Source organism: Rhincodon typus, chromosome 4 (genome assembly GCF_021869965.1).
Source record: "Rhincodon typus isolate 14 chromosome 4, sRhiTyp1.1, whole genome shotgun sequence".
NCBI classification, from domain to species: domain Eukaryota; kingdom Metazoa; phylum Chordata; class Chondrichthyes; order Orectolobiformes; family Rhincodontidae; genus Rhincodon; species Rhincodon typus.
The window spans coordinates 21,208,668-21,219,602 of NC_063335.1; the positions used below are offsets into that span (position 1 = coordinate 21,208,668).

The 10,935-nt window shown below is 38.6% G+C and overlaps 1 long non-coding RNA gene across 1 annotated transcript; it reads right to left on the reverse strand.

Annotated features, from left to right (window-relative positions):
• Positions 1-9,614: 9,614 nt before the first annotated feature.
• LOC125482910 lies at positions 9,615-10,154 on the reverse strand. The gene is made up of 3 exons (XR_007261900.1): positions 10,046-10,154; positions 9,767-9,812; positions 9,615-9,680 (listed from the first exon to the last, which is right to left on the reverse strand). It is a non-coding gene; the product is annotated as an uncharacterized LOC125482910 (long non-coding RNA).
• Positions 10,155-10,935: the final 781 nt, after the last annotated feature.

A 10,935-nucleotide genomic window follows, 5' to 3' on the forward strand; every position in this document is an offset into this window, starting at 1 on the left:
TGTCTGATCAATAGTAAACTTATAGGTTGACAATTTGTTAAATTATGTTTGCTCCCCTTTTGTGGACAGGTCATATCTAGAAAATTTTGCACATTATCAGGTAAATACCAGTGTTGTGACTGTACTGGAACAGATTGGCTTGGAGAGTAGCAAGTTCTCGAGTACCCATTTTTCAGTACTATTTGCTGTAATACTGTCAGGGCCCATAGTCTTTGCAGTGCCCAGTGTCTTCTGCAGCTTCTTGAAATCACATCAGGAGATTCAAATTAGCTGAAGACTTTTTGGTAAAACAAACAAGGGCAGGACTGATACCATTAAAAGTAGGGCCTTGGGTAGTGTTGCATTTAGCACACTGGCCTTCATTGATCCCACCATTGAATACAGGAGTTGGGATATCATGATAAGTTGTACAGGATGTTGGTGAGGCCTCTTCTGGAGTACTGTGTCCAGTTCCCTGTTAGAGGTCGCCTTGTTATAGGACGTATATTATCAAGCCTGAGAGGATTCAGAAAACAGTTACCAGTATGTTGTTGGGAATGGAAGATTTCAGTTATAGGCAGAGGCTGGATAGGCTGGGACTTTTTTCACCGGACCATAGGAGGTTGAGGAGTGACCTTGTAAAGGTTTATAAAATAATGAGGGGTATAGGTAAGGTGAATGGCCAATTTCTTTTCCCTCGGGTGCAGGATTTCAAGACTAGGGGGCATATTTTTTAGGTGAGAGGAGAAAGATTTCAAAAAGACATGAGGGGCAACATTTTTACATGGTGAGTGGTTCGTATGTGGAATGAACTTCCAGAGGAAGTGACGGATGTGAGTACAATTACAATGTGCAAAAGATATTTGGATAAATACATGAACAAGAAAGGTTTGGAGAGATATAGGCCAAGAGCAGGCAGATGGGACTTGTTAGGTTTGGGATTATGGTCGGCGTGGACTCGTTGGACTGAAGGGTCTGTTTCCGTGCTGTGTGACTCTATGACTGACATTTTTGATGCTGGCGACCTCAGGCTGAAGTCTAAATAACTCATCCATTTGGTAATTCTGGCTGATAATTGATGCAAATGCTTCAGCTTTGTCTTCTTCACTGATGTGCTGGTCTTTCCCTATCATTGAGGATTTGGATACTTGTTGAGCCTGTTGGGCGAACTTTTAATTCTGGATTTTACCAAATTCCAATTTCACCACCTGCCAGGGTGACATATGAACCCTGATCCACAGAACATTAAACTAGGGTTCTGGATTACTTTCCTCAGAGATATTACCACTCTTCCCCCATCCCATTACTTGCACTCGTTACCTGAGAGTTTAGTGGAGGTAGGTTTGTCAAAGGGAATTAGACTACTATCTGGGAAGGAAAGAATGTGCAGGGATAAGGGGAGAAGGGAATGGCACTAGGTGAATTGCTCATTTGGAAAGCAAACCATTTGGGCCAAATGGTCTCCTTCTGCATCTATCAATTCCGTGATTGTGTGAATGCTGCCATGCCCATCTCCTTACCACCCCAGATATGTAGCATTCTGTAGCATTTTACAACATGTCAGTAAAATTCTAGTGAAATACCCAATTTAGGGCTTCAGATTAAATAATAATACATAAAATGAATTTACATTAAACTATTTGTTTGCTGAACCCTGAGTTCAATTATTTCATATGATTCACCACCAAGGAGTCATTCAGCATTAGTTAAAGGAAGGAAGAACTTGTATAATTAGCAGCTTTTACCTGGTCAGGAGGGTCCACAGTGCAAGATGGCCAATTAGTTACTTTTGAAGTCCCTTTGAAAGACAAACACAACAGCCAATATATCTATACCAATGCCACAAAGAGCAAATGAGATCAATGACCAGTTGATCTGTGATTGGCGGTGCAGGATGAATATGAATCAGAATACTTGTAAAATGCCCTGTTTTCTTCGCTTTGAATATTTCACTTACAGCTGAACAGACAATCAGAGCCTTAGATTATCTTCACCTCTGACGGATAACAGCTTCAACAATTTTTCCTCCTTCAAAGATGCACAGAGCTGACAGCCCAGATTATAGAATCAAATCTTGGGACTATACTTCTACTCACAGTCTTCTGGAGAATTTTACCGACTGAGTCAAACTGACATAATACACAGCTAGTGATTTTCATTTTATTAAAATTATTATTATTAGTTGTCCCTTTGGGGCAATAGCTCTCAACTTATATTAATAGTGGGAGGCTCCTACTGTATAAATGTACTGTTTTAAAAGCTTATAGTACATCTTCACAAGATTTAGACTTATAGTATGGAAACTTCAAAGTTACATTCAACAACCATCATTATCCTCCAGGTAACATTTTATCATAGAGTCTGGAGGTGAAAAAGAGGAACGTGAATGGAGAATTTAAGGCCTACAATAATTTCAAGGCAGCTCATATGTTATCAGTAAATAATGAATAAATTTAAAAGGGTTTCTTCGTTGATATACTTGAGTGTACTCCCACGGTTTAAAATACATCTAATTTACTTATTCACCTGTGGCAAACACATCGACCAAATACAGCACAACACAATTTTCTTTTGCATCTGTAGGTAGTACACTGTAGACAGGAGCAGACTAGAGCTGGTGGGGAAATGGGTAGCTGCAAAACCTGAGCCTATTGCTCTCAGCTTCATCGGACCAGCTATGAAAGGATCAAGGCATCTGCATTTCTGAGAACATTGTGGATGGTGATATCTTCCTGGGTTATGCCACTGTTTAGTGCACAGTTAGAGTACAATAGAAGAGAAATTTATTGTCATGTGTACTTTCACATGAAAAATACAGTGAAAAATTTAATAAGTCATCCCACCAGGACTCCAATATTAATGACAGAAGTCAAAGATAATTTAAAAATGTAAAATTAAGACAAAGATCATCACAGTTCAGTTTTTGGCTCTTGGGCTTAGGAAAGCTGACTGAAGAACAACGGAAAATCCTGAAGACACAGCTAGGACAAGACCTCCACTCCGATTCAAGAACACCATGCTGGGCCACTGGAATTCTGAGCCAAAAGCCTCTGCTGAACAAGACCATGATGCTGGAATACCTGGAAGGCAAAGAAGACCTCCACGTCGGGACAAGTCTGCCAATTCTTCACCTTCAGGCACCCAGGCCTAGTTGTGGACCTGGACCCTCAGCCCAGCTTGCGAGTCTGGGCTGGGGGATTCAGCCCCAGACTTACTCCTCCCTCGCTGGGAGACCACATGCTAGGGTAGAACAATGTCCAGCTTGTCCTGGAATTGCTGATGCTGCCACCAGAGACCTCTTCCTTCACCCACCACGCACTGGGCTTTAAAGAAAAATAAAAAGAAGAGAAAATGAATAAAGACAAAAAAGCAAAGAAAACTAAAGTTAAAAGAAGAACATAAAAGAGAAAGAAAGCTGAAGGGAATGGACGATCCTCGTCTCAGCCCTCTATTCTGCTGCCATCTTGAATATTACAAATATTTGGCACAATTTGGGTGTGAGGACCTCTTTCTTCCCACACCAATCACATTCGTTCGCCCAAAACTTCCTTTTCTGATTTCTTGCTTTTAGGCATCAGAGAAATGCTGCAAGCCTAGCCAAAGCAACTCAAGGAGGAAGAGAAAGAGAGTACAAGTGCAGTATAAATGAAGATGAGCTGTTATTTTATGTGATACTCATAACCGGCAGATCAGATATTCACAATATATATATTGTATTGTAGAAAGAAGTGTAGAATTACAATCTGCATGTGCTGTATCATCTGCTCTACCTTGTGTTTTCAGCCAATATATGGGGATAGTGAACAAAAAGACTGTTCTAAGAAGGGTCTCTAGACTTGAAATATTAACTTTGCTGCCGGACCTGCTGAATTTCTCCAGAAATTTCTGTTTTCGTTTGACATGCGATGCAGTTGGAAGCATCTCTGGGCTGTGGGTGTCCAGCCATTCACTCTCCCTGAGCATGCTCACTCCATATCTTGAAGTACTCTTCAATTCCTTATTTATATCTGTACAATAGTAGGTGATAAAATAAAGCTCTCTAGCACAGTGCCTGAGATTTCACTCTTTGTGTGCTCATTCTAGACTGGTGTCTGCTCTCCTACTGACATCACAGTCACATCATCAGTTACATCATTATGATGTATACAGATCTCATTACTACCACATTATCCAGGGAGTCTGGATGGTTTGTTTTCCAGCTCTCCAAAGGGCAATATTGCTGACATGTTCTACTAGAGGACTCAAAGATCTGACTTCCAGAAAAAATTCTTAAGGATATGCACAACCAAGATCTGGGTGCACTAACAGGCCTGCATACATCCTGCTATCACTCTCCAGGGTCAATGAGGAGTCTGGTTCCAAGTTGACAGAGAGTATTATGCTGACCTTCTTTCCACAACAGCTTCTGCTCCAGCTCTCTTTTCCATCACAAACTGAGAGACATTGCTCAATCCATGGCCATTGCACCCTTTGTGTGAACAAACCATCTGCTAATTTTCCCTCTTTCTGAGCATGTGGCCGTACCCTCTGAAAATAAATGTAGGAACTCATGACATCTTCAAAAAAGTACTCCTACGTATGTCCAGGCACCTTGCAATAGTAATAAAACTTCTTAAAACTTACCTTATGCGAATGATTGGTGCCTAGTGCTTTAAAAACCCGAGTGCAGAGCATATCTTGCAGCTTGACACTTAGCTGCAGAGTGACAAGTAAATCCATTGCTTGGTTCTGTGTGGTCCTAATGTGATATCTGGCATTGGAACAGCAGGCTGGGCTGACAATATGAACATGGTGCTTCTTAAAAAGCTTCGGCATTTTCTGGCAACTTTCTTAAGAAGGTGTGTTATTTGGTGACCTCAGCACAATGCCAGTAGCCCACCACCCCAGTGCAATAGAGATTATGTTTGTTCCTGTAAGCTGTCTTATTATGATAGCCAACATTCCCCCATTGATCTGATCAACAAAAGCTGAATTAACAATTAACCAGAGTTCAGAACTGCACTTTCCTCTTGTATGCTGGCTAGCGCTGCAATGGCACTGAGGCATAAGAAGTGATGATGTTCCATCTAAGAAGCTCAATTAAGGTGAAGAATGGGACAGAATCAGGACTCCATTGAGACATTTGAGATTTGTTTGGATCCTTTTATTATTGGCAAGACCAGGATTTATTTCCCATTCCAACAGTCCTTGAATTGAGAGAAGTAAGAACTGCTGATGCTGGAGTCAGAGATAACACAGTGTGGAGCTGTAGCTGGAGGAACACAGCAGGCCAGGCAGCATCAGAGGAGCAGGAAAGTTGATGTTTTGGGTCGGGACCCTTCTTCAGGGTGCTGACCCAAAACGTCAATTTTCCTGCTTCTCTGATGCTGCCTGGCCCGCCGTGCTCCTGTGGTCCTTGAATAGTTTGCCAGACCATTTTAGAGGACAGTTATGGGTCAAGCATACTTTAGGGATCAAACTAGGAACTATCCCTAACATTACCCAATAACATGGCACTGAACAACCATACCATCCCACAAGACAAAATCTCAGGCATCTGAGAAAAAGAAAGCATTCTCCTCCAGCCCAAGAACAACCTCACATCATCTGCCAACAATAAAAGCAGGGCAAAAAATATACATCCGCCAAGAGCGATAAGGCTGACATGCAAAGTCATTAATTCTTGGAGCAGCAGTAGTTGCCTCCATGATTCTTCATTTCCTGCTTCTGACTTTCTAGCCTATCTGGATTACCTGTGCATGTACCAAGTCATGCTGAACAGTTTTAGTGTGTTCAGCATTTTTCTCTCCCATATTGCATACATATTCCTTCATTCTCTATCATCTTTTAGTTACCACATCTACTGTTGTGAACTCGCTGAGATGAATGCTACAAAGACAAAGAGTTCAATACTGTACAACACACACATTATTCATTTATCAAAAAGGTGGTATTTATCTCTTGTATTTTACCCTGCCTTCACTAAGGAATGTATAATGTTTAAACCTAAATGGCGTATTGAATGAAAAGTCTGAAAATGTCCATTGCATGCCATCTTTTCAGTTTATGATTATAATACTGCAGTATCTCCAGAATAGTTTCTATTTAAATAACCCTAATGTGGAACATTAGAACTCAGTTAATTTTGCATAGAAATTAATTTCCAACCAAAATCTAATTGGCAGTAAATTTAACAACATGTAAATAATAGATTCTAAAATGTCCTGAAGTAATTAACAACATTACACAATGATGTGCTACATCAAGATGTCTAAATAGTCACCCTGCTTGTTTCAGTATTTACAGTAATTTATTGAAACAGGCACACAAACATGTCACAAAGGAGTGAACATGTTTTTAATTAGGCTTTTTTCCAGGGTTCTTAGTATTCCTTCCTGTATTTTCAGGAGACAATGACTTAGATCAGGCATGGGATCAATTCCCAAATTGAGCATTCCCAGTGCAAACTGAAAACGTACACCTAAAGGTAATGCTAAAATCAAAATGTACGTCAATGTTTTTCCAGGGAATGTACCCCAATCTTACCTCTTTCAAGTTTCCACACATCATGAATGAATCAGGATACTGAGTGAATCAGTGCTATTCAACTTTGGAATGCATCAACTCCAAGCTCAACCCACCCTTCACTTTTCATTAAAGCGTTCAGCTTTCAGCACACTGCTAGTGCTGATCAAAAGTGGAAACAAAAACTGAAATATTTTTCTCCTTATCCCAGGGTCAGATTGCTCCATGAACTGCTCGTGCTGTCAAATCAGCCTGAGATGAACAAACCGCAAAGTAGAATTTGAACCAAGGACCTTTCTAGCTTGTATGATTCAATACCAAAGCAGATGTCAATATGTTAATAGTTATGCTTTCAGTATTCTATTTTTGAACGTAGTCCTAAAGATAGCCCACATAGAATACTAAAAGGATAGTGCCTCTTTAATATGCCACGCAAGTTCAAACATTGTTTTTATAAGCAACAGCTGCATGGTTTTGTTCACATAAAACTAGGCATATGTTTTGTCGAATTACATTTCATAGATCACAAAATGAAAAAAAAACACACAATTTTGTCTCTTCATTTTTTAATGCTAAATGCTTCAGGGTGCCTCTTTTTAGCGGGTGGCTCAAAGATTATTTCTAGCATTTTGTTTCGCTGCCGCCTCATTTGAAAGGTCTAGCCACATGGATTACTGCAGAATTTGCTCTTCAGTACTCACAGCTCCAATGATATTTCATAGGCCAGAAATTCTGTTCAGCATGTCAGTGGCTCATTTTTTAAACTTATGTCTGATGGATGAAGGCAGTTTCATCCATCATATCAGGAAGCTTGAAAGCCTGTGAATAGACTGATTTTGTGCCTGCAATGAAAAGATGCCAATGCTGAAGATGAGAGAAAATTAGCTTGATGGAAAATAAGTTAGATTATGGTTAAGTAGATATAAAGACGATAGCACACTTTTAAAAATGTATCTAGAAAAGATGTATAATAAAGGCCAAATATCCGTTAAATTACATATGTTTCAAATTAGCTGCTGACTGCTGTGAGCAAAGCTTAAAAATAGAGCACACACTGCCTTGATTTTGAGTTCCCACCATGCTGTAATTCTACCCTGCAACTCCTTAATGGGCAGTTACTTCTTTAATTAATGTCATTATGCAATGCTGTTTATTACTTGTGCAAAGGATCTGAATACCAGTAAACTATAACTGCAACCTACTGTTTGCTTAATAAATTCCTGTGAAGTATCTGGCGAAATTACAAGTGTCGATTTGCAAGTATGAAAGACTGAGGCATCTTTATTTGCAATTATCCACTGGGATTAAGGATAATTTATTGGCCTTTTAAAATTTAGTTAATGAACAAGAAGATTTGTCTCGTTCGTTAATATCATCATTCACAGTCAGGAACTGGGAAATGTATGGTCAAATTAAGAGCACTGCATGCATGCTCTCCTTAGAATAATCTGTTTTACCAAGGACTTACGATTGAAATGGGAGGCAAAATGGTACTTATAAAAGAAAGGAAAGAAGATCTACTGTTTTCATTTATCTTCTGAGGGATATAAGTGCTTTGTCATTATCTTCTGCATAAGGTTTCATTATATGGAAACTCTGTTACATTGCCTTATAACATCATTCCTAGATTAAGCCTAGAGGGTATGAGAACACTTATCTTATTGATGACTGCTGAATCATTTAAAAAAGACATAAGAGAAACAATTAAAATGATATTGGCTCACAATTATATTTATAGCTTGCAGGCATAATGAGACATTTTGGATTGCAGTTAGGGGCTTGGAAAATCTAGCAAAATATTGTTAATCAGAGTTGTGAGATTGTGCTAATGGAAAAGGAAATTGCAAGAAGACTTTAATTGAACTAGAACATCGTATTTAGTAGAAAAGCAGAATGGCTGAGGAAGAAATACTATTTATTGTTTAGGAATTTACAGAATATAATGCCCTATTCTGCAGATTTTAAAAGAAAATTTTCAGTTCTTGGTAATACATCACAACATCCTCACAACTCAGTAGCAAGCAAAATTTTCCTTTTATCCAATAAATCAATCAAACAAAATACACAGGGGAACTGATTATGTCTGCTTTTGTAAATTGAGCCTTTATAAACTGAGCATTGGAACTATGAAAATGCTTGTTGGCAACCTTGTGTTGCACAATACAACTTAATATATTAATATATTTAACACGTAAAGCCCAATTGACATCTTAGAAACCATCATGCATGTATTCTTTTAACAAAGACATCTAGATCAGTGCTAGATCACTGTGAGTCATGCTTTTACTTCCAAAATTATCACCTTCTGAAAAGCACTATTTAAAAGAAAATCTAGACATGTTTCAGATGATATTTTGTTACAACCAAGAGAGAAAAGGGGTAATTTGGTTTCTCTCTTTTTAAGCCCCATCTTGGTTGCTCATTACAGATACTTCTTAACTTTGATTAGCGCGCAATTGTATCAAATATCAATTAAATATGTGACTAACTAGACCAAAGGAAAGGAGGCAAGTACAGGATTTTCCTGAATGAACAAAAGAAGTGTATTATTACACATTAACCCTGAGAAAAAAGTGCAAACAAATCATTAAATACATACACACAAACACATGTTAAATAAAAGGGAGCGTGTCTGATACATACAGGAAAAGTACAGGTTACATAGTTTAAAACACCTCGTTTTTTTTAACCTGGGACAAAACTTCTTTAATTGTTGATCCATATCCTCAGCAGCAGCAACTTTTGTAGATACCTTTGAGTCATCAGTGAATGGTTGTTTCCCAGTTTTCTTTCTTTAATCATGTGCTGTCTCCTGAAATGCTGAGGAAGAACCAGAAAGGGTGTCCGTGCTGTAGCTGCTGTGTTCAATGTATGTTGTTTTTCTCTGCTCTATTGCTTAATATTAGCTGTTGAAATATGGTTTGTTACATATTCATAAGTTTGGCTTCCTTGTCTTTACAAGCTGGCTAACTTTCAAGTGAGTCTTTCATCTCCTAACATGTGAAATTATCATGCAAGTGTGAACTTAAACAGGAGATGAAAATTTCTGGGTGGTGTCACAGTTCCCTGATTTCAATGCATTTAGATAAAATAGCAATTTCAGTGCAGATAGTTACATTTATTACACATGGGTCTTCTGGACTTGCCTCAATCTGTTCTCAGGTGATCATGGTAGCCATTTTAGGCCAGGCTGTGTCCTTTTAAGAGAAAAAAAATCAGTCAATTAAGGTCTCAGGTATTACAATCAGATAATGAATAGTAAAATTCAAGCGTCCATATTTACCATGATTGCAATATTTTCCTTTGGATTTCCATGGTCTGAATTAACCCTAAAAGAAGAAATGATAAGTATGATAAATACATAAAATATGCCCTGATATGATATCAAATAGACACCACACAAAGGGAAATTTAACATACAATAATCTTTTTCCCCAAACTGTATTACTGAATTGCAGGTTTATTCAACCAAAAAAAAATTAGAATTCTCTTTAACAATGAAGATAAAACAGTTTAACAATAATAATAATTCATTGAGTATGATATTGAGTTATGAGCAAACCTGAACCAATCCATTTTATCTATTTCTTCTCTTAATCTTGTACTAATCTCTGTTTCAAACATATATGCAATTTCACTTAAAATAGGTAGAGGTATCTTCCTGAACTAATGATTGTCACAAGGTCTTCTATTTTTCAATATCCAGCTGGAAAATAAATTTCTTCTAACTTCTCACTTCATTCATTGATGTCATATTGGAATAAATTTTAAGTGAATTCCACCACTAGGCAACAAACTCAGAAATGTGGATTAGGGACTGGTCATTGTAGTGTTGTAATGAGGTCAGCCAGGTGGACCTCATAGAACATGATTTCCCCAATTGCGGTTGTTAGTCTGGTCCAATCAGGAAATCCTGCCTGACAGGTATAAACAGGATTTCCAGAGGTTCCGTTCACTCTGTGAGCTGGCTCTGAGGGAGCTGGATCAGTGTCAAGCACAATGCACGTGTAAATAAAGGGTAATAGGATACAGTTAAAATTTCTTCAGGATCTTGGGTGGAAAGCCATTGTAGTTGCTGCTGGTATGCAGACTCAAGACAGCAAAAGAGACCCACTAGACCAAAATTGAGTAAGAGAATGCATAGGCTGGTATCCAGGAGAGTACACACCCGGGAAAGTCCACCTACATCTGGTCTAGAACAATTAAATTGCTTAGCTAGATTGGCTCAGCATTTTTTGATTAGAAAATGGCTGCCTGAGTGAAGTCCTAATTAAATACACAGAAGTTTTTCAGGAAAATCTAGGGAATATAAGAGGTGACAAGGCCACCTTGCATGTTGACCAGGAAGCCATTCCATGATTTGACAAGGCCTGCCCAGTGCCATTTGCCTTATGAGTAAAAGTAGAGGCAGAAAGCTGGAAAGCGAAGGAATCATCAGATCGGTCAGTTCGT